Source organism: Zonotrichia leucophrys, chromosome 2, assembly GCF_028769735.1.
Source record: "Zonotrichia leucophrys gambelii isolate GWCS_2022_RI chromosome 2, RI_Zleu_2.0, whole genome shotgun sequence".
Classification (NCBI taxonomy): domain Eukaryota; kingdom Metazoa; phylum Chordata; class Aves; order Passeriformes; family Passerellidae; genus Zonotrichia; species Zonotrichia leucophrys.
In genome coordinates this window covers 150,961,111-150,982,661 of record NC_088171.1, presented here as the reverse complement: position 1 = coordinate 150,982,661, position 21,551 = coordinate 150,961,111, and the positions used below count along the sequence as shown (strand labels likewise).

Genomic DNA, 21,551 nt, shown 5'->3' with positions numbered 1-21,551 from the left:
ACACTGGGATGCTACTAAATCTATGTAATTTCTCATAAAATATCCTGAATATAGTTTGGTTTTTAAGAATATATATATATATAATGACAGAGGAGATGTTCAAGTTCATTCAGTTTGTCCTCAGGCAGAATGAGGCCATTGACTCTCATCTGAGAATTCCTGTGTTAATTAACCCAAAATTCAGTACAACCCCCCCTCCCCCCAGTGATACCTGGCTTGTGTCTTTTCCCCATGAGCCTTTCAGCAGTGGTGACCAACACCACAATGTCTTGGGTGTCATTTTTTTCCTTTAAAAACCAGAAGTGATGAGCTGTGCAGAAGGAAAATTTGTATTTATCCACAAGGCAGAGTCTCCTGACCCACCCCATGAGTTTGCAAAGGCATCAACCACCCCTTAACCCCCTCCTCATGGGCAATCCATGGCTGTTAATGATCTTCCCTTTCTGCTCCATAGATCACAGGCAGAAGCCATCTGGCTTTTCCTCGGACCAGTGGAACAGGCTTTCCATAAACTTGAGGCTCTTTTTCCCTATTTAGGTCAGGAGTTAATATCCCCTATCACAAGGAAGGGGTCATGTCCTGCTGTTCAAAGTCAGCCCACTCCAAGAGGGCTGGCAGGATGAGCTGCCCCTCTCATGCAGGGAAAGCTGGGCTGAAAGGAGACCTGTGCCTGAGCACAGCAGAGCGAACAACACCACAATATGCTGCCAAATACTCACAGTGCATCTTGAGTGAGCTTTGCACAGAGGCCTTTTCTGGTCTAAGACACAAGAGATAAAGAAATGGTGCTAAATCCCCCCTCTTCTTTTTTTTTTCTTTTTTTTTTCTTTTTTTTTCCTTTTTTTGGCAGAAAATGCTACACTGTCCCAGTCTATTAGGCTTGGCTTGCTAAAAACTGAGAGGTCAGAAGGAGCTGCCCTAATCTGCAGTAAGTCTGGCCCCACCATGCTGTGTGGGGAGATTCTCCCCCTGCAGGGTGAAGGAGTTCAAGCCCAACTTGGATAATGAGTAAAATGAGTTTCAGCATCTTGAGAACCCTAAAATTATCCCTGCTCAGATCCCATGGATTGACCTGACCCTCTCTCCACAGCTGCCCCAGCAGCTTTGGGGAGCAGTGGTGCAGAGGTGATCAGAGGAGCTGTGTTTTCTTCCTTCCCACTCCACCACACTCTCACCCCTGCCAGGAGAATGGCATCCATCCCACATATCTCAGGATATCAGCACCATGGGCAAACCACAACTCCCAGCTGGATCTGTCCCTCTGTCCCTTTTCACTGCTACCTGCATTGAAGGCAAAAGCTGAGCCATGATCTCTGCAGCTGGCAAATCCTTCTGGGACAGGAGTAATGCCCTGTCCTCAGGCATGGGACAGCATTTTTTCCTCTCCCCAAGCACCCTCTGTCCCCTACAAGGAGGAGAGCTGTCCCCACCAGCACAAGGGAAGCAGGGGACAAGGACGAGCAGTGACAGTAACTCCTCTAAATATACAAAATTCACCAAAAAACCTGCCAGGGGGTTACACCAACCTCCTTCCTCCTGCTCCCTCATGGGCCAGCAAAGCAAACAAGGCAAAGGGCTCTGTTGTTCCAGACCCCTGAGCTAAGAGAAGGGCGACAAAGCCGCCCATCCTCCCCGCCTCGCATGTGACGAGCCACAGAAGAGCAGCAGCGCTGCCAAGCCTGGGGACTAAAGGCCAAAGAGAGAGGAGATAGAGGAGCACAAGGGGCTGCTTGTGTGGGTTTTGTTTGGGGAGTTATTTGAAATTCAGCAGCGACTGGGCTTGGAGAACAGAGTCCACTCAGAGCCTCTCTCTTCCCATTCATCCCCGTCCCGGCGAAGGAGGGAGGGGGGATGCAGGGAAAACAACCGGGCTCCTCATGTGAATTCCTGCCTGGAAGAGGCAGCCTGTGCCCACAGGGAGGCATTGGAACCTCGGCTTCATCGGGGCAGGACAAAGCCCTCATGCCAACAGCAGCCTGGTGTCCAAGGAATCGCTGTCTCCTTGCTTTTGGCAAAGATTTGTCACCTCCACCCTGAAGGTCAAGTTGTTTTTGTTTTTTTTTTTTTTTGCTTCTGCCTTAGTTTCCTCCAGGTGTGACGTGAAAATAACACTGTCACATTTGGGTAATGAGGACATTCTTAAGCTAAAAGCTGAAAAGGAGTAAAGTGATTTCAGCAGAGCAGAAAAAAACCCGGCAGAAGATAAAGACAGAGATTGGGTAAAAACAAATAACATGCTGTGAAAAAGACAATGTATCAATCTAGGACACAGTGAGGGGGAATATTGCCAGGTTTCCAGATATTAGGAAGACACTATCTTTGACCATGTCTAAAATATTAGATCCATTTTTGTTCTAAGCTTCAAGTAACATGAATTCACAGTGAGACAGGGTTGCAAAGAATGATCACTTAGGTGACCAGACTTGCCACAAGATACTGGTGCACTTGGCTTTGCAAAAGGAAAATGAAGAGAAAATTAAAATGCTATAATTAAAGCTCCGAAAAGGAAGCACCAGAGGAATTTTAAAAACTTCAAATTAAAGGGCAGTGATGCTGTGAGAATAGACAAGCTTGATTTGGCAAAAAAAAAAATATACCTGGGTTGAGATTTTAGCCTCCAGAACAATTATTGTCCAGGACAGTCAATCTTGATTAAGAAGGAAATCTCCCTGCTAATGTTGAGGTGGATTTCATTAGGAAAGCCTTTGGGAAGTGGTTTTCCAGTGCTGTCCTTCTCTATTTAATGCAGAAAGGTGGAAACTTCACCCCTCTGAAGCTCCCACCTATAGAGCTGGACACAACAGGGATTTGCTTTGCTGTGGTTCTCCACCCCTGAGATGCCTCCTCTGTTTCCTCTCAGGTGTTTGGTGACTCATCAGCAACCCAGCGAAAGTTTTCTGCTCTAACCTTACATCAAAGACTCCCATGGCTCAAGGACTCAGGTGACAGCCTGCAGTGTGACTGATGACCTTCTGCAGGCAGCAGAGACTCCTTCCATTTCTCTGCTCATTTTTAATTTAAGGTCCTCCACCTCTAACGCCTTGCCCTCAAGGGTACAGAGATTTTTGGAGTCCAGGGAAAATTCCGAGGAGCAGCCTCCTCCTGACAAGGTACGGAATGATGTTAAAAGCTGGAACACTTCTAAACTGCTCTGTCCAAGCCCAGCATTCTTCTCATTGAAGAATGATCCATTCTATGATTCTCCTCTTCCCTGTCTGAACTTCCTCCTCCTCGTTTGAGCCACAATCTCCTGCTAAAACCTCTGGGGTGGGTGGTGGTTGTTGAACAGCACGGAAATGGGGACAGGAAACTTTTCCCCCTCCTGCCTGACTTTCCTCTCCATGTCAAGCTGAACATTCTAGGAGAGATGAAAGAAACCAATGATGAACCATCTCCTTCCCCTTTTAACAGGCAGAAATCTTTGCAAATGGGCAAATCTGAACCAAACGGTGAAATGATCACTCTGAGCACAGTGGCCCCGGACCTTTTCCTGTTTTTATTATCCCTCTCAATCCCACCCTCACATTCCTCCTGTATTCATTATTTTCCCCATCACAGGTACCATGAGCATATTTGGAATCACAGAAAATCATTTAGGTTAGAAAAGATCAACAAGCCCAGGCATTAACCCACTTATCTACAGCAGAGGCACAAGGTTCTTTAGGACTTTTTTTCCCCACAGGTGTGACTGAGCCTCCATCCCATGTTTAAATCTCGCCTCCAAGTCCAAAGCTGGTCCATTTAAGTTGTCTAATTTTGGGCAAATTAAAGTAAAAAAATCAGGTTTTCAATCTTCACATGCACAATGAACCTAAATTACATGACTTTTTCAGCCAGGATGCTGATAAATGTGGCTCCAGTGCCAGAGAGATCTTCATTCCCTGTGAACTGCTGCTTTCAGTTCCTGAGATGCTGCTGTTCCAGAGACAGAGCTCCTTGGAGACCAAAAGAAAAGATGCAGAGGCAAATCCTTCACTCCCCATGGAGACTCTATTCAGTCCTTATTACTGTTGGGTAATCTCCTGCTCCTTTCTGACATATCTCTGCCCTCAGATTCTCATTCCACCACTCTCGTAGTACCTGGCATTCAGATCAAAGTTTCTTGAGTTCTGTGATTATGAAAGACAGATGATATTAAAAAACTAGTACAAGTAATACTTAAAATAAAACCTGGGTGTGATTTTTGAGTCACTAGAGAGCCTGATCATGGTCCATTGTCAAGACTAAAAAATAAACAAAACAAAATTAAACTACCTAACATTTGACAAGCTCCTGTTTTATAATTTCCAATTTTTTTTTGTTTGGCTTTGTTTCATTACTCAGCGAGCAAAGATGAGCCCACAGATCTCTCCACTCAGAGAGGATTGTTCTATTGCAAGTTAAACCGAGCCTGGCTTTCAGGAAAAAGGCTCAGGAGGAGCAGCAGTGTGAACCTGCTCAAGGAATGAGGGATCTTTCTTCACCCCTGACATCCCAACCAAGTGGTGCTTTCTCTCACCACTAGCAGGTATTTTGGTCCAAGTGTCCCTTGCTACCTTCTTCATGTCTCTGAGTCTCCTTTGTTGCCTTATTCTCATTGTAACAAAGGAGAGAATTTAAAATATATGTAATCAAACAAAAAACAACATCTAAAAAAGCCCCACAATTAAAAAAAAAATCCACTCATTAATATAAATGGAGGCTGAAAATATGGATATTTCACTGAAGTCTTGAAGCAAATGGCATCTTCTCAGGAGAACACTGTTGTGGACACAGGCACATGTGTTTTATTTATAGCTCAAGTTTTACTGCAGTCTCTCAATCAAGCATGGCCAGGGCTGTGTGTAGGCAAATGTGGCTCATTTCTCCCCAGCTCAGCTTTAAAGGGCAGTTAACAGCTTGTCTGGGGGGTTTGGTAAAGATTTTATGAGCACAACTTAATCACAGAGATAGAAAAATGTTGCCACAGGAATGCAGCTGCAAGAGAGGGAGGCAGATCCTGCCTTGCTGCCCTCCCAGAGAATGGACTGGGATCTAGGGCTGCTCCCATTCCTGTCAGAGCCCTGACTGAGGCTCAAATCTCCCTCTAAGTGCTCCAGCATCACCTCTTGGAAGCCTCTAAATCAAGGGAAGGCACCTCTGAAGCTTTACCCAAGTCCTGCCACGAGTCACAGCACCCACGGAGCTGTTGTGGGATGGACACTCCTGGCCAAAGGAGTTCACAACAATTCCCAAAACCACAACAATTCCTGCTGCTGCCTTTCCTTCTCTGCCCCTCTCTGATGTCCTCTGCTCTGCAAAAACACCTCTGAACTTATTTAAGGTGTGATACAGGTGACAAGGTGCCAAAATGTGGGTATAGAACACAAGTGCGGCAGGTAAAGATCAAATTTAGGGTAATTCCTCTTGGTGTCACCCCATTCCCTCTCTTCCCTCCTTGAAACTCCCTTAAAAACTGTCTGAAGACTTTCCTGGAATAAAAAAATAACAATTCTTCACTATGACCTTCTCTGAACATTATGTCCCTTGCCTAAAATTTGCTGTTGAATTTAAGGGATGTGCCCACATCACGTGGCCATGGCAGGACCCACACCCAGACACCAACACCAGGTCACCTACTAACCCCTTTGCACCTCACCGTGACTCTGAGCTGCAATTTCCCCTGCAGCCTGCAGCTCTGTCCTCCTGTCCTGCATTGTGACAGGCTGGCAGAGATGGTGTTCCTTCCCAAACACCCAGGAATAGATCTGGGCCAGTTCCATTCCCTATAAACTTGCACTTTGCAGGCTCAGATGTCATCCCTGACGTTTAGATCCACCACCTCAGTCTATCTTCTGGCTTAAAGCAAAGGGGAGGGCAATCAGAATCTGCCTGACACAGCAAATCTAGGGAGGAGAAAAGGGGGGAATCAATTTTTATAATACGTGTTTGGCACTACATAATAGATATAACTCTAAATGCAAGCCATAAAGTTGGAGAGGATTATAAATTAAATCCATTCTGTCCCTTTTAAGTAAAAAAGTGACCTTACCATAGAATTAAATGTGGGTTTTACCCAGTGATCTATGGAGCTGTAAAAGTGCATTGTGGCAGGGGGATATTACAGCACAGAGAGGAGCCCCCAGACAGGCATCTCAGCCCACGAGCTGCTGCTTCACTCAAAATGAGCACAGGGCAACAAGAGCTGAGGATTTCACCCCTCTCCCTGCCAGAAGGTGACTCATGTCCCTGCTGGGAACAGTCCCTGGCCACGTTTTCCTCTGAACTGGGACCAGTGTTGGGATGAGAGAATGCTTCCTGAGAAGATGTTCTGAACCATTTCTAAAAATTAAACAGCCTGCACAAAACCAGGCCAGGTTTTGGATCTGTATCCTATCCCTGTTTGGTTTACCAAGCCCTAAATATGGCACAAGAGGGGGAGAGGATTAGAAAATGCCCTGGGGTTCATCTAAATGCCCCAGTGGTGGTGAAAAAGGGGATGGAAAGTTCTTGATTGCTCATGTAGTGACTCCATCCCCCTGCTCCAATAATCATACAGAAAAATCTGAAACACAAAAGACTTGACATTGTAACCCAGCCCAGAGGACACAATTTAGGATGTTCCTGAATGCTTTTGAATGGCCAGAAATTATCAGGTTTTGTCTCACAAGCAAATATGGTTTTGAAGCCACTGCTGGGTTACAGGTTGGCATTTGTGGATAAAAGCTCTCAGAGCCTGTGGGAGACTCGGTGCCCCCTGAACATAACACAGGACTGAAGGCTGTTCCACTTCCAATCAGTACAGCAGTGAGGAAAATCACTTCCCCCATGAAACAGATGCTCAGGGAAGTCACTGGTGTGTTACCTCATTACTGCTGAGAAGTGGTGCAAAGGAGGAGCCAAGAGCCTGCCCAGACACTGAAAGTCACTGAAACTTGGACAAAAAAATAGTGCTGCCAAGCCTGGCTGTCTCTTTCTGTGTGTACTGGGCTGGTGCTGCTCTGCAAGCCATGAGCATTCATCAAAGAATTAGATTAGGTTTAATTTGGATATCGGGATTTTTGTTTTTCATGGTAAAGGCTGTAAAATATTGAAATGGACTGCACTGGCAGGTGGTGGGGTCATCACCCCTGGAAGTGCTCAGAAATGTGTAGACATGGATGATGGTGAACGTGGTGACAGTGGTGCTGTTGACATGGATGATTGGGAATTTGGTAGTGGCGATGCTGGGCTGATATTTTTGCCTTGATGGTCTTGAAGGTCTTTTTGAATTTTATCAATTCTGTAATTCCATGAAACAGCAAGGTTGGATTCAGGAAAGCAGCTCAGATGGTCAAGGTTATGTTGGAGACTCATCTGAGCTGCCACACTCCACTGTGCTGGACTGCGATGCCAGTGGCTTCCTTCTCATTTTAGCCTTTCTTTTTCTGCTGTTCACTCATTATTTATTAGCATTATTTCCCTCAGAAATGTCATTTTGCCTGCAATTGAACTGTTGGGCTGCTGAGGGACAGAACCCAGTCTCAGCAACCATCTGATGAACTGTCCCAGGAGCTGGACTCAATGATCCTTGTGGATCCCTTTCAACTCAGGATATTCCATGATTCTGTGTGGAATCCACCCCCACCATGGATTTTCTACCCAGGAAATACCAAATTCTACCCAGGGGATGGCATGGGGCAGGGATTATTGCTAATAAATCTTAGGATCAGGAATAAATCACAGATGGGGAGACAGTGAGAGTTTTGTTCTGTGGCAGCGAGTTCCACCAGGTCACTGAGTCAAAGAACAAGCCCTGGCCTGTATTGTTAATTAACATTTGATGTGATATTTCATTGATTGAAGATCTGCAAGGGTTCATACCCCTGCACACACGAGAGATGCTGGAAGAACAAAGTACTTGCAAGGATTAACCAGAAGGGAAAGAAACTCTGACAAACTCTGAAACCCACCTCCACTCCTGAATTAAGAAGGAAAGATGTCTCAGAAAATCTGATTTTACAGACCATAACCATGCTCCACACCAGCCAGAACCTCTACCAGCCACGATGGTGCCAACAACAGCATCGTATTTACCCAGGTCTCCTTGCCATTCTCTCACCTTGAATATTTACCAGTGTTAGAGATTTCATTCTTACAGGGTAAGAACAGTTGCTACAGCTAATAGCTCACTACGAATTTATGGGATAAAAGGAAACAGCCATTAATCAGCAGATGGTGCCCTCCACCTCCCAAATCTGCCTATCACACCAATGCAAAAATGCCAGGCTTTGTGCTGTTGCACATTTCAAAGCTATTCATGGTTAATATTTGGCAAAATCCAAATGCTGCAGACATCCAGGATCTGCTGTGGATCAAGTCAAGAACATCTGGAGGACAAGACTCACCTGCAGGAGTCCTGATGTCCAAATAAATAAAAAAATTCTCCTGAGGGAAAGGGTGCAAAGGACCAGTTCAGAGATAGTAACAGCTCTCCAGGAACTTCACAGAGGAAAAGGGCTGATCTGGAGATGAAGCACAATCCCAAGACCTCCAGATGTTGACCTCAGCTCTGCCAGAGGTTCACTTTCCATCTAATTCAAGCCACAGACCAGCATCTGCCTCTGTGCCCAGGATTTCTGCATTGGCCATGCTCATATTCAGTGTTGTGCAACACACAGTGATCAAGTGATGCAAATCCAAAAAGGCTCATCAGGAAAAGTGCAGAGGCACAAGATAGTGTTGGTCAATAATTTGGGAAGAAATAAAGCATAATAACTTTAAATGATTCAGTCCTTTGATGAGCCAGGGAACAGCCAATCAAGTCACCACAAAAACTGAGAAAATCAGGGTTCAAGAAGAGCTCCAGCTGCCAGTGCTTGATGAGGGTGACTGGACAGAATAATTACAACACTGAAGTCACCTTCCAGACTGGGAGCCAATCTGCAGGGCTTAAACCCTCTTTGAAATGCTCATTCTCTGACTGTCTAAGGAGCTGCAGCCTCCAGAGCAGGATGAGCCCCTGATGGAAGGGCTAGCTGGGCAGCACCATTAATCCCCCACCCCAGTTGTGATCCCTGCTCTGGGGGGTGATTGATTTCCTTCCCCCCAGCTCCAAATACCTTCCACAGGGAGATTATTACACTGCCTGCTCTGTAATCAGCAGCAACTTCAAAAGGGCTCAGCGCTGAAGGAAAACCCCCGAGGGATGGCGTGAAGTGGGAAACAAACACAGCATTTGGGTTGTAATTTGAGGTGGGAAGCTGGGGTTTTAATAACCACCTCTCCACAGCCTGCTGGGCACCTTGAGGCTCATAAATTGCGTTTATGAGAGCAGGGGGTTGCAGGGAGGGTTTTGAGCCCACGTGGAAGGCGCCGTGCCCATTGTGCTGAGCACTGTCAGAGCACAGCACTGCTGACCCAGCTCCAGGATTGGGAAGAGCCATGTCCCATTTACATCCAACCACTCTGCTCAGCAAGGGAAAGAAGTTGAGAAAAAAAATCAGTGCTTTGTTTGTCCCACATTCGCCTTGCCAGGCAAAATGGAGAAAATTGTGGTGGGATCTTCTACAAACGCGTTTAAGGCCTGCTCAAGGCAGGGAAGAGGAAGGTGGTTCAGTTCTCTCAGGCTTTTGAAATGAGCTCCAATCCAACAAAGACACAAAGAGCTGTTAGGGATCATAGTTGGTTTTACCAGCCATCTTTCCCATCCCCAGCAATTTGTCCCATATTGTGCCTGATGCTGTTGGCAACCAGGTGATATACTCAGGGGCATTCCAGGATGGTCTTAGAGCTCCTTTTGGGAAAATCATTCCTTCTAATCACAAGTCAAAAGCCAAACCAGGCAAGGGAAGGACCCACCAGACATCAGCACCACAGAACTAGGAAGGAGAAGTTGCAGCTCTTGGTAGAGTATCCCCCCTTTCCACATCCTGGAAAACCAACTGCAGAACAAGCCAAGGCTTTTCCCAGGACAACAGAAGAAGATATCCACAAAAATATGAGTATTTTGTGATATGGGAATAAAAGAATGTAAGCATCACATTTTAGGGCAGGGTGAGAGTACATTTCTGACCAAAAATGCTGTGGGATTGCCTCTGGTCACAGCCCAGCCAAAAAATCAGTGCAAGACTCCAGAGAGATGCAGGGGTATGGAATTGGCAAGAAGGGCCTTGTCTAGAAAACTGAGATCAAGTCAACAGGACATCAAACCAGGCCTTTGTCCAAACACAGGGAAGGACAGTCTCTGCTAGAGGGGTTGTAAGCCTGTCTCACACCATTACAAAAGGTTTTTCTTCCACTCAAAACCTCGGATTTCAGACCCCAGATCTCCATCCCTATCAGATTTCCTCCCTTTTGAGGAGGACGACACAAAGATTGCTGCCACACAGCCCCACACTGGAGTTTGTCCAGCAAAACAGCCTTCAGTTCTTCCCCCAGCACACCTTTGAATACCCTGCAGGCCTCCTGCCCACCAGGAGGCAGCTCCTGGGGGCATCTGTGTCTAGTGAGGGCATCAAAACCTGCAGTACTTGTGTCCCACCTCCACATATTCACATACAAGAATCACAGATTCTTGAAGGTGGAAGGGGCCTCTGGAATTCCCCTCCTGCAAGCTGCTTCACCATCTTCCTTCATTTTGGTAGAGGATATCCACACTGAGGATTCCCCATCTGGAGAATGTCACTTCCAGTGGCATTTCCATGCCTGCAGGCACTTCCCACAGCTTCTGCTCCCCGAGGGATGCCTTGGGTACATCCACAATCATGTCAGCTCTCACAGCAAAGGATGCCCCTCCTGGTATTTCCACTCATCCCACTTAAGTGGATCCCCCAGCCAACTGGCATTTTTCTGGGATCTCTCCCAGCTTCCCCCCTGCCCTCCCAGCTCTGCTGCTCTTCTGCCTGTCACCATCTCTCCTGCTGGTTGTAGCATCATCTCCATCTGGAGACTCTGAAAGTCCTGACAGCATTGCTATCCCTGGTAACATATCTGAAAACCCCGAGCTGGCAGGAGCCAGCGAGCGACACAGGACAGGAAATATTTAACATTGTTCATGTCATTTTTTTAAAGCATTCAGAATATGCAGTGAACATTAATTCACTGTCTGATTATTTCTTCACTTGCCCTCATGGCTGACCTGGAGATTCTAGAATGAGTGATTGGGAGGGCAGTGCTGTATCCAGTGATGGGATATGATGGAAAAGCTTGGGGCTGTGTCAGGACAGGTTTATATTGGAACAGGGAAGAGGTTTTTCATCCAGAGGGTGGTCAGGAACCAGAACAGGTTCCTTAGAGAAGTGGTCAGATCATGCCAGAGTTCCAGTTTGGGCAACACTCTCAGGACCATGGGGGATTCTTGGTGCTGTTCTGTGCAGGTCTAGGAGCTCGATGGTCCTTGTGTTTTCCTTCCAATGCAGTGGATTTTGTGATTCTACTGAGATGTGGGCAGCTCAGAGACCCTCAGCATTTGTCTTCCCACAGGTGGACATAATTCACATACTCCTTATCACAGTTTGGGCTGCACTCACCAGAGCAGACCAAGCAAGGAATGTCTTTTGTCACAGACTCTCGTTAAGCCAAGACCCACCCCTGGAGCCATCAGAGTTTCCCTAGAAAGATGCTGTGCCTTGGGGAACGCTTGCAAGGCAGTGTCTGACCACAGAGGAGCCACAGCAGTGCCAAGCTCCATCCCCAGTGTAAGAGCCAAGACAGCTCAGCCCTGCTCAGGGGGGAGGTTCATTGACATTTAAACATTTAACATCACCCACGACCTGGGAGGCAGCAGCTGTGCAGGCTGCTAGGTTACAGAGATTTTTCCTCTCCTCCCATCCCTGATTTCTGCCATAAAAATCAGAGGCTCTGCTGTAATTTTACCTTCACATACAGATATTCCTGGAGCACATGCAAGAGTCAAATTCCCCCACCATCAGTTGCACATGGTGAGATTGCACTAAGCTGCAAAAAGCAAGGGGCTCACCCTTGCCCCTTTCCTTGTAGGCAGGAAGGTGTGGAGCATTTTGTTAGCAATTAACCCTTGTTTCAGCTCAATAGAGCTGATCAGATTGTGGAACAACATCTGAGAAGAGGAGATTAGCAGTCCAAGCTCTTTAGTACTTAAGGCACCAATGCAGCTACTCAAAATCAGATTTCCCTTTCTTCCCCAGCAGTTGATTAAAGCCTTTTCAAGCAATTCTTTCCAACCTGCAGATGTTTAAGTCAGGTGATGGAGAATTTTTTTTTTTCCTGGCTGGGAAATGGCAGCAGCATGGATCTGAAGTATCTCAGAACAAAAATCAGGCCCAGAAAGCAGAGCTAAGTGTGTGTCTGTCTGTACAGAGGCACTAAAGCAGAGCTGTGGTAGACCTGACCACAGGGCAAACATGCAAAGGCTTCACTTCCAGAAGGGAGAAAACACTCTTAGAGCAGGAGCTGAATCCAGAAATAGCCTGTGAGAGGATCAATTTCTGCTGCATACTGATTTATTCAGCCCTTTCATGGTGGCAAAGCCCTCTATAACAAAATATCTGATTACAGGACTACGACCATAAATTCCCCACGCCCTGGAGCAATGGCCAATGAATAACTGACTTGTTAAGGGAAGGGCCCTGCACAATGAATAAATCTACCAACAGGGCTTTCGATACAAAAGACCCCACTGGGACAGATTTCCTTGTGAAGGTGTATCGACTTTCATTTTCAGGAACCAGCAGATATTTGTTTGGAGGAGATCTCCATTGTTACATTGCTGCTCAACAACATCCAGCACAAAGCCTGACTCCTTGATTGATTGGAGTATCCAACTGGGCTGGACTATACAAAGGAGTGTTTTGCAGTGCTCCATGAGGTTCTCCTGGAAAAGGAGATGTTTAATCCAGAGGAAATCCAAGGAAGGTGTGGGAGAATTGCCTGCTTCAGTTATAGAAGGATCTCAAGAAATTCAGGACTGAGAAAGGACAGGAAAAGATGGCTCTGGAGGAATGTTTGAGGGTGGACACGTGCTCACAGTCAAGGCACAAGAAGAATAAACTATCCCTGGGGCTCAGCTGCTGCCCTTCACCTCAGGATCCCAGAGGAAATGTGATTTGACCACATCCAGCTGGACACAGAGCTGGCACGGAGCCACACAGGGAAGGAGGGAGCCAGGCTTCCCCATTTCACAAATGAGAAAACACCAACCTGCAGAAAGACCAGTCTTAATTAAGTGTGCCCTGACCCCTGTCCTTGGCCCACAGAGAGAATTGAACTACAGCAGTTTTTAAAATCGGCCATAGGGGTTTGGTGCTGGGCAACCCAAACTTCATCAGTTTGTGGAGCTGTTGTCTTGCAGGATCATCTCCAGGGAGACAGGAGCACCGATGGGACAGAGACAAAGCATTTCAGCTCCAAATCTATTCTAGCAGGATATCATGATGACCCCTATCCCAAAAACATGGAGACAGAGAGCCGTGCTAACTCTCAATGAATATGGAATAGGGCACGTCTGCCAGGAATGGGATATTCCTAATAGCTGACAGAGGGGAGGAAGAAAAGAGCCATTTCGCAAACAGAAAGGACTTTGTTATAGGCCAGCTGAGCTCAAAAAACTGAGGGAACATCTCCATCTAGCAAAGCCAGCCTGGAAACAGGCAGCTGACAAGGTGAGCCTGCAGGTGGGAGTGCTGAAATCATGGCAGGAGGTGTCACAGGACCTGCCTCTGACCAGAACTCAGGGTTCAGGAAAAGAGCTGGCAACAATAAATACCAGGACATGCATGTGGCATGCACGAAATGGTGATCCCAAACACATGCAGGATTCCTCTGCCCTGCTCCCAGGCCACATCAAGCCAGCAAACAGCAGCTCTACCTGGAGCAAATCACCAAGCTAAAACCACAAAGGTACTTGAAACACTGGAAGGAGGAATTTATATTTTATATATCTGGTTTCATACACTCACTTCAGCCAACATGCAGTGCACCACAAGAGGTGACACCCATCTGTTCCAGTTTTTACCCCTCCCCAAAAATATCTGTATTTCCTTACTAGGTCTCTGTCCATTCTTCCTCCACATGCTGTTTGCTTTCCCTGATCCTCCCTGTCCCAGGGATAAGGCAGGACACCAAGCAGGGCAGAGTTTGCCACTTCAACAGCTCATTTGTCATCAGCTGGTTACTCCTTAATCAGTCTTTTAGGGAGGGATATTTCAGGAGAAAATGCAGAGGGAGTGGGAGAAGGAAAGTAAGAAACCATCTCCGGTTTAATTTTGATAACATTGGCAGGGAGTGATTCTCTCCAACAAATTAAAATCAGCAAATCTCTCATTTTCTCTGACAGAGGTAACCAATTAAAATTTTCATAAAGGGGGCAGTGATGTGTGTCTGCCAGACAGAGTCACCAATCTAGCAGCCCTCTGATTTAAAATATTATCTTTCCTTTCCTTTTTTTTTTTTTTTGTCCTCTTCCCTCAGAGCTTCCTGGAGCAACATGACAGATTATCTCAGCATAATCAGACTAATACAAAACCCTCGCTCCGAGAGGCACCGCGAGGAAATTCTGAACTCGAGATGTGACGACAAATGGATGTTCTGAAAGGACTTCATTTACTGCTCATTTTCCTTTTCTTTATTTTTTTTTTTATTTTATTGTTGCGCTTTGTAGCCTCAGCACTCTGCAAACCACATTAGAGAGCCAAATATCACACGGAGTGCATGGAAGGGAAAGGGAATTACACTCCCCTCATGGGCTGCCCTTCCAGATTGCTCTCCAGGAGAGAAGTTTGGCTTCCAGTTGATGATTTCTTAGGTCTGAATAAAATGCCCCCAGTAATGGGCCAGGGATGGAGTGGGAGAATTGCCTTTTTGGCAGCAGGAGCATTAGGGAAGGGTACAGGGCAGGTGGGACCTCCAAACACTGGGATGCTGGAGACTGGGATGGCATCTATGGTGGTCCTGACTTGGGGAAATGAGGATTGCCACAGCTCCCTGCCATGGTGGTTTTGGACTTAGAGGGCTGATCTCCTGTGGATTTGGCATCTGATGGGGCCATGTATAACTCATAAAATCACAGAATGGTTTGGATTGGAAGATACTTTAAAGATATCTCATTCCACCCCCATGCCATAGGCAGGGACATCTTCCACTGTCCCAGCTTGCTCCAAGCCCTGTTCAACCTGGCCTTGCACATTCCCAGGGATGGGGCAGCCACAGCTTCTCTGGGCAACCTGTGCCAGTGCCTCAACTCTTCACAATAAAGGATTTTTTCCTAATATTTAATCTAAAGGAAAGCAGTGCATTTCAAGTCAAAAAGAACCCCTGCTTCTCCAGCACAGATGGGTCATTCAAATGCTGTTTTTTCTCTGGCAGAGATTGGTTCAAGGCAGCTGAGATGCCAAGAAGGAGACCCCTGTCCCCACCTTGGGAACTGTGCACCAGTCCTTTTCTTCCTCTGCTTCAGACTCCCAAATCCCCACCCAAATTTATGGATGGACATCAACCTCCATCAGCATTTAACTCTAAGTCAAGTTTGCCTCAAACACAAGCATTACCCTCCTGCCCCTTTTTAGACCCAGCAAACCCCAGGCAAGCAGAGAATTTGGGGAAAGAGCCATGAGAAGAACTCAGGAGCATCTTGTGAATGGTGAACACTGGGATGTGCTGGGGACCCCTTGGCTTTGTCTGCAGCCACATTTTAGCCATTCCAGCATGTTGTGACACTGAGCAGGACCCTCCTGCAAACCTCCAGGCCAGGTGCCAGCTCCCTTCCCTTTGGAGTCTCGCCTGGGGATGTGAATTTTCTCCGAGGGGAGGAGGCGAGCTGGTTCCACAGCCAGCCTGTCATCCATCTTGAGGAAAGCACTCCTCTCTCTTTGCACCTCTCCTGGAAAGGTGGGGGCCAGCATTCCACAAGGCCCGGAGAAAAGCTCGGAGCCGTTTGTTTACCAGCACAGGTTTTCCTGGAGCTAATTAATGAGCCAAGCTGATACACCCTGCAACAGGTATCGGTGACAGAGGATTTCCTGCCTGCTGCACTTGAGCAACGGGAGGGGGTGAGGCTGGATCTGTGTGCACAAAGCTTCCCCTTCTCCTTTTCATCAAAAAAAACTGGGAAAGAAAAGCCACCCACACTGCAGGAAGCCCCTCTGCCATCTCCCCCTGGAGCATGGGCACCATCCCTGCTGGATGATACCACGGGTGGATTCCCGGGAGCAAAGTGCTCGGGCATCCCTTTCTGCCACTTGCAGGAAGTGAGGGATGGTGTGGAAACCCCTTGGAGCTGGGGGCTGCCTCCGAGCCCCTTCCCAATTCTGGGCATGGGAGTAACAGAGCTGCACTCGGCATCACTTCCACTCCCGTGGAGAGGCGGCGGGAGTCTCTGCTTTCACAAGGATGCTGAAATTGGGGAGAAGAGGGGAGGAGGGGGGATAAAACGTGCGGGAGAGCATGATAAAATAAAAAAAAAAAAGCAACCAAAAAACATTGGGCGCGGGGGGGGGAACAAAAACTCAACGCGAAGGCGACGCTGGAGAGTGGGAATAAACCCCATGGGTTTCGCGTTTCGGGTGCGGGGTGGGAGCCAGCGCTTCTTGCGAGCCCCAGATATGCGGTGTGTTGATTTTTTAAAATTTATTTGTATTTTTTTTTTAGCGGGGGGGAATAGCGGAGAGCATCGCTCCGCGGGCTCTGCCGAGCATCCGAGAGCTCCGGGGGTGGCGAGCGGCGATAGCCGGGCGGCGAGCGCCACCTCCCCGCCGCTCTCCGCAAGCCCTGGCCGCCCCCGGCAGCTCCCCCCGCTCCCGCTGCCGCCCTGGGGATGGGGGAGGCTGAGGGGGAACCCTGGCACTAGGTGGAGATGCCCGATGCCCGAAGCCTTTTCCCAACCTCTCCCACCGAGGGGTTGCATCGGGGATGCTCCTGATGCTGTGAGAGGGATGGAGTGGGATGTGTGGATTAAGGGGTTTTGCTAAGTTTGGCGTGGTTGTAAAGGGGGTTTGTGGGGTGCTGTAGGGTAGGGAAGGGTTGTGGGGGTGTCCCAGAGCACCTCTGGGTGCCTGCGGGGCACAGGGGGATGCAGGTCTTGCCGGGGTGGCAAAGGATGGGATGTGGGGTGCTCCCCCAGCCGTGGTGGTTGCCTTTGGGTGTGATGGGGTCCCACACACACACACACACAGTTCCCATCCCGGGTATGGGGTCTGGCACACAGTCCCTGCCTCATTTTCCATCACCTAAGGAGAAGGGGCTACAGTCATTAATAGAAATCCCCTCAGCTTTGCAGCCAGCGCTTCCCTGAGCCTGAAAACCTTCACTGGTCGATTCCGGGGGCTCCAAGCCCTTCTCCCTGCACCCAGGGCTCCGCAACACCATCTCAAGTGCTATGAAAAGCACCAAGAGCCCTGCTCCTGCCCTTGCTGTGCCTTGTGCCAGCTCCTTTCTGGTTTCCCCCTTCATCCTCCACAGCAGGAGTGATGCTGCACCCTGACCCCTCTGTAACACCCAGAGCAGTTTATCGAGGTCCCCTGGGTTTTCCAAACCCCTGTGCCCCTCCGATACCCCTCAGGCAGGATGTCCTGCGTGCTCAGCCCTCTCCTGTGTCCCCTGCCTGGCTCTGCCCCGTCCCCTGGCAGTGCGGCTTGGCTGTGCTGGTGCAATTCCTCAGCACCCTCCAAGGGTAAAAACCTCCACGGCACTGCCCTGCCACCTCCTTCCTCTTCCTCAGCGAGGTCTTGGGCACAGGAAGGACTGTGGGACCCAGGTTAATGAGTCATTAATTAATTAGGGACCTACTTAATATGCACGGGGAGTTGTTTGTTTCCTTTAGCAAGCCCGGACTTTGGACGAGATCCCAGCCCTGCGAAGCCTCCAGCCTGGTCTCCCAGCTGATAATAGATAATACAGATATTTCAGCACCAGCCAAAGCAGAGTCATCATCATTAATACAGAGCCCTCCCCGCTACACCACGGAGGTCACCAGGCAACTCCGGGGGGCTCAGCCCTCCTGGCTTTCCTCAGGCTCTGCCTGGCCAGGTGAGAGGAAACCTGAAGTGATCAACAGGTCTCGGGGCTGGGGAGGTGCCCCCTGCACCCCGAGCATCCCTGGCTCCCTCCCAGCGAGGCTTTCGAGGCGCTGCGATTTTCGCTCTGCCGCGCACGCAGCTTTGGGCATCTATCAAAGTAGCTCCGCTCTTCCTCAGCCCCCTTCCTCCCCTCCTCCTCCTCTTCCTCCTCCCTCAGCCATCAGCTGTCAGCTGGCCCTGGCAACTCGGCAGACCCAGTACTGGAGCTGCGTTGATCGGAAAGCCCCGGCTCTGAAGGGATGGGGCGGTCAGGGATGGCAGGGGGTGTCTCTGTGCCCTCCATCCCTTTGACCTTGCCTTGATGCTCCCCTCCCTCCCCGCTGCTCTCCGTGCCGCTGATTCACAGGGGCTGTTTGCTTGGCCAGGGCAGGATCAGGGACACGAGTGTGAGTCACAGCCGAAGGTACCTGGCAGAGTTCATCTGCAACCCCCGTGCCTTCCATTCGGTGCCTGCTCTCAGCCAGGACTGAGAAGTCCCTTTGAAACCTCCACCTGATCCCCCTGGATCCCTCTCTTCCCCTTGGCAGAGCCATGGCTGAAACACCTCTCGGTGAAAGTCTGAGGATGCATCAACAGCCGCCCTCCATCAGCGAATGTCAGGCCGTGAAAGGCAAGGGGGCGGTGGGGGAAGAGGGAGAGACAAATTTTGCGGTTCATTCCCACACAGGGTGATTCAGAACAAGATGCTTTGTAATTACGCATCCCTGATGGAGACTCCTTCTCTCTCTCCACCCGCTCTCCCCCCCGCTCCCCAAAGAAAGGCAAAGCCTTGCCTGGGTGCCAGCATCCCCGGGAGCAGCGTGTGTGTCTGTGTGTCTGTGTATCTGTGTGTCTGTGCCACACGCGGAACTCTGCGGAGGCTAAAGGTTAATTTTCACCCCCGCTGTGAAACCAAGTGCTGAGAAATGGCAATTTGGGGGAGCACATGAGGAGCTCATCGCCTCCTCCAGCCCTGGGTAGGTGCCACACAAGCAGTGAGGCAAGAACGGACCCCCCCACACCCCGAGGGAAAGGGGGAAGGCAGGAAGCTGCCATGAGGGTAAATTCATGCCCGGGGCAGGCAGCTGTCTGTCCTTCCGGCACTTTGTTTGCCAACATTGCGGGCTGAGGAGTCCCGGACCCCGGGGCTGCCCGCGGAGGCACCGCGGCGCCGCTGCACTTTGCAGTTCAGCCCCGGCTGGCTCTGCAGCTCTCCTGTCGCGATCCCCCGCTCCTCTTCCCTCGCCTGGCTGCCTTCTATCCCCCCCAAAAACCCAGTCCCCATCTCCCTTCCCCGGGACACGTCTGCATTTCCCCCCTCCGCAGCCTGCAGACATTCAATATTTTCCGCCGGTGCTTGATGTTTGCCCACAGGACCCGCATGCACAAAAGTTAAAACTTCCCGTATCAGGGAATGATTACGCTCTTATCAGTCCAAATTGCTGAGTGGAAGGGGACGGGAGCATCCTCCGGGTGCTGTTTCCAGGGGTAAAAAGAGAGGAGTGGGTGCCCAGCGCTGCCCCCATCGCCGTCTCTCCCGGGGATGGAGTCAGACCCCCCTGCGCTCCAGGCAAAGCCGGAGAAGTCGCGTTCCCCCTTTTCCCTCCCCTCCGTGGAAGAAGGAATTGTGGCCGGGAGCCCCTTACCTTGTCGAGCTCCCCAGGTTTTATATCCTCCTCCTTCCCTTCGTCAAATTCCAAATGGAAACCAGCAACATATCCAGGGGTAACCAGCCCAACATTGGGCAGCGCGTGAAGTCCAAAAGGATGGCAGAGCTCTCTCTCTCCCCCTCTGCTTCCTCCACTCTTGCCTCTACATATATATATACATACACATTTATATATATAAATATATATGTGTGTATATATTAAATGGAAAAGGGGGAAAAATCCTAAAAGAAATGGGGGTGGGGAGGGAGAGGAAGGGAGAACCTTTGGTGTCTCTGCAGACAGGCAGGTAGAAGAGAAAAGCTGAAAATAATTAAGCCGTTTTTTGAGGAATCCTTAGGAGAGGGGAAAAACGCAGTTAAAAGCCAGTAAATCATTAGATCCAAGCAGACAATCAAGTCTTCTCCTTTGGAAAAAAAAAATATACAGCAGGGTTCAGAGTAGCTTTCCCAGCAGCGAGGAGCAAGAATGGTCTTCTTCAGGAAGATATGTTTGTTTAAAATCCACTCGTCTGCTTTTCCTTCTTTCTCTCTCTTCTCCCCCCACACTTTTTTTTTCCTCTAAAATTTATTTATTTATTTATTTTAAATTCTGCTTCTGAATCTCTCTCTCTCTGAAACTAGATCCAGTCTTTGTAGCCAGGGGCTGCATTAAGGATTACATCAGGCTTTTATAAGCTTTCCAGATCACACATTAGAGTGAGAGAGAGAGAGAGAGAGAGAGGGAGGGAGGGAGGGATAGGAGGGAGGGATGAAATGCACACACACACATACACACGCACACGCACGGATCGGAGCTTTGTAAAACAGGCAGCTATAGGCGAGGACCCGAACTGACACGGTATCGCATCGGGCATGCTCCGCTAGCCTCCAGCAGGAGAGGATGGCTGGCTGGCTGGATGGATGGATGGATGGATGGATGGATGGATGGATGGATGGATGGATGGATGGATGGATGGAACAGAGGAGCCAGCCACAAGCCGGAGCGCTCTGCCGGCTCAGCAGCAGCGCAGCCTCCTCGGGACAGCTTAGCCCTAAGCGGGGAGAGCCAGGAGGTGAAGAGGGAGCCGGGATGGTGGTGGTGGTGAGGATGGCGAGGCTTCTGCTTCCCCCCCCTCCTCTCTCCCCGCCCCGCTCCCTCAAAAACCTGCGGAGGCTCAGCACGGAGCGGTGCCGCTCGCCCGCAGAGGGATGCGCAGAGACGCTGGTGCCGCTGCCTGGGTACCGGCAGGGAGAGGGGGGTGCTGGGGCTCTCTCGTCGCTCCCCTCGGATCTGGCAGCCTGGGAAGGGGAACGGGACACTGGGCAGGGCGGCGGGGACCAGCGGGGCAGCGGCTCCTCAGCCCCTCAGCTGCGGGAAGGGAGGGCGGGGATGGGGGGACCTCCCCCAGCACCCCCCAGGCTCGGCCGTGCCTTTGCACCAGGGTTTGCCCAGGCAGAAGACGGCGACAGCCATTAACCCTTTCCTAATTGTTTAAATTGTACCTCTTTCCTAGCATCCTCCTCAACTCCGTGCTCCATTAACCCGAAATTCGGGCGGGAGTTGGGGGGTCTTACATCCAGGGTAGCAGGAGGCTGGGGAGGGGGAAAGGGAAAGTTTGAGCAGACGGAGGAGGAGGAAATGGGGTGGGGTGAAAGGTGCGTGCTACATCCCGGCAGGTTTGGGGTAAAGGTGCTGCCTCCAGGTTTGCAGCCTGAGGAAGCTCCTCCGGCAATGAGGAGCCTGCCGAGCAGAGAAGGGGGGTGGGAAGGGGATGGAAGGCAGAGGGATTAGGGTGGAGGTGTGTGGAGAGCCGGGGGACTTCAGCATCCTGTCAGACTTCGGGACCTGCCCCTTGTTGTTAACCCTTCCTACTCCAAAAGGGGGAAACCAACCCTCTTTCCCTGACAAAATCATCTCCCTCCCTGCCCAGGGCTGC

General features: G+C 49.6%; 1 protein-coding gene across 12 annotated transcripts in view; it reads right to left on the bottom strand.

The window, feature by feature from the left end:
* Nucleotides 1–20,714, bottom strand: part of ADGRB1 (adhesion G protein-coupled receptor B1) — a 291,313-nt gene extending 270,599 nt beyond the window's left edge. For all 12 annotated transcript variants that reach the window (XM_064706755.1, XM_064706764.1, XM_064706752.1 and 9 more), the window contains exon 1: nt 19,613–20,714. The gene's annotated coding sequence lies outside the window, so the exon portion shown is untranslated. The remainder of the gene's footprint in view (nt 1–19,612) is intronic.
* Between the last annotated feature and the right edge of the window lie 837 nt (nt 20,715–21,551).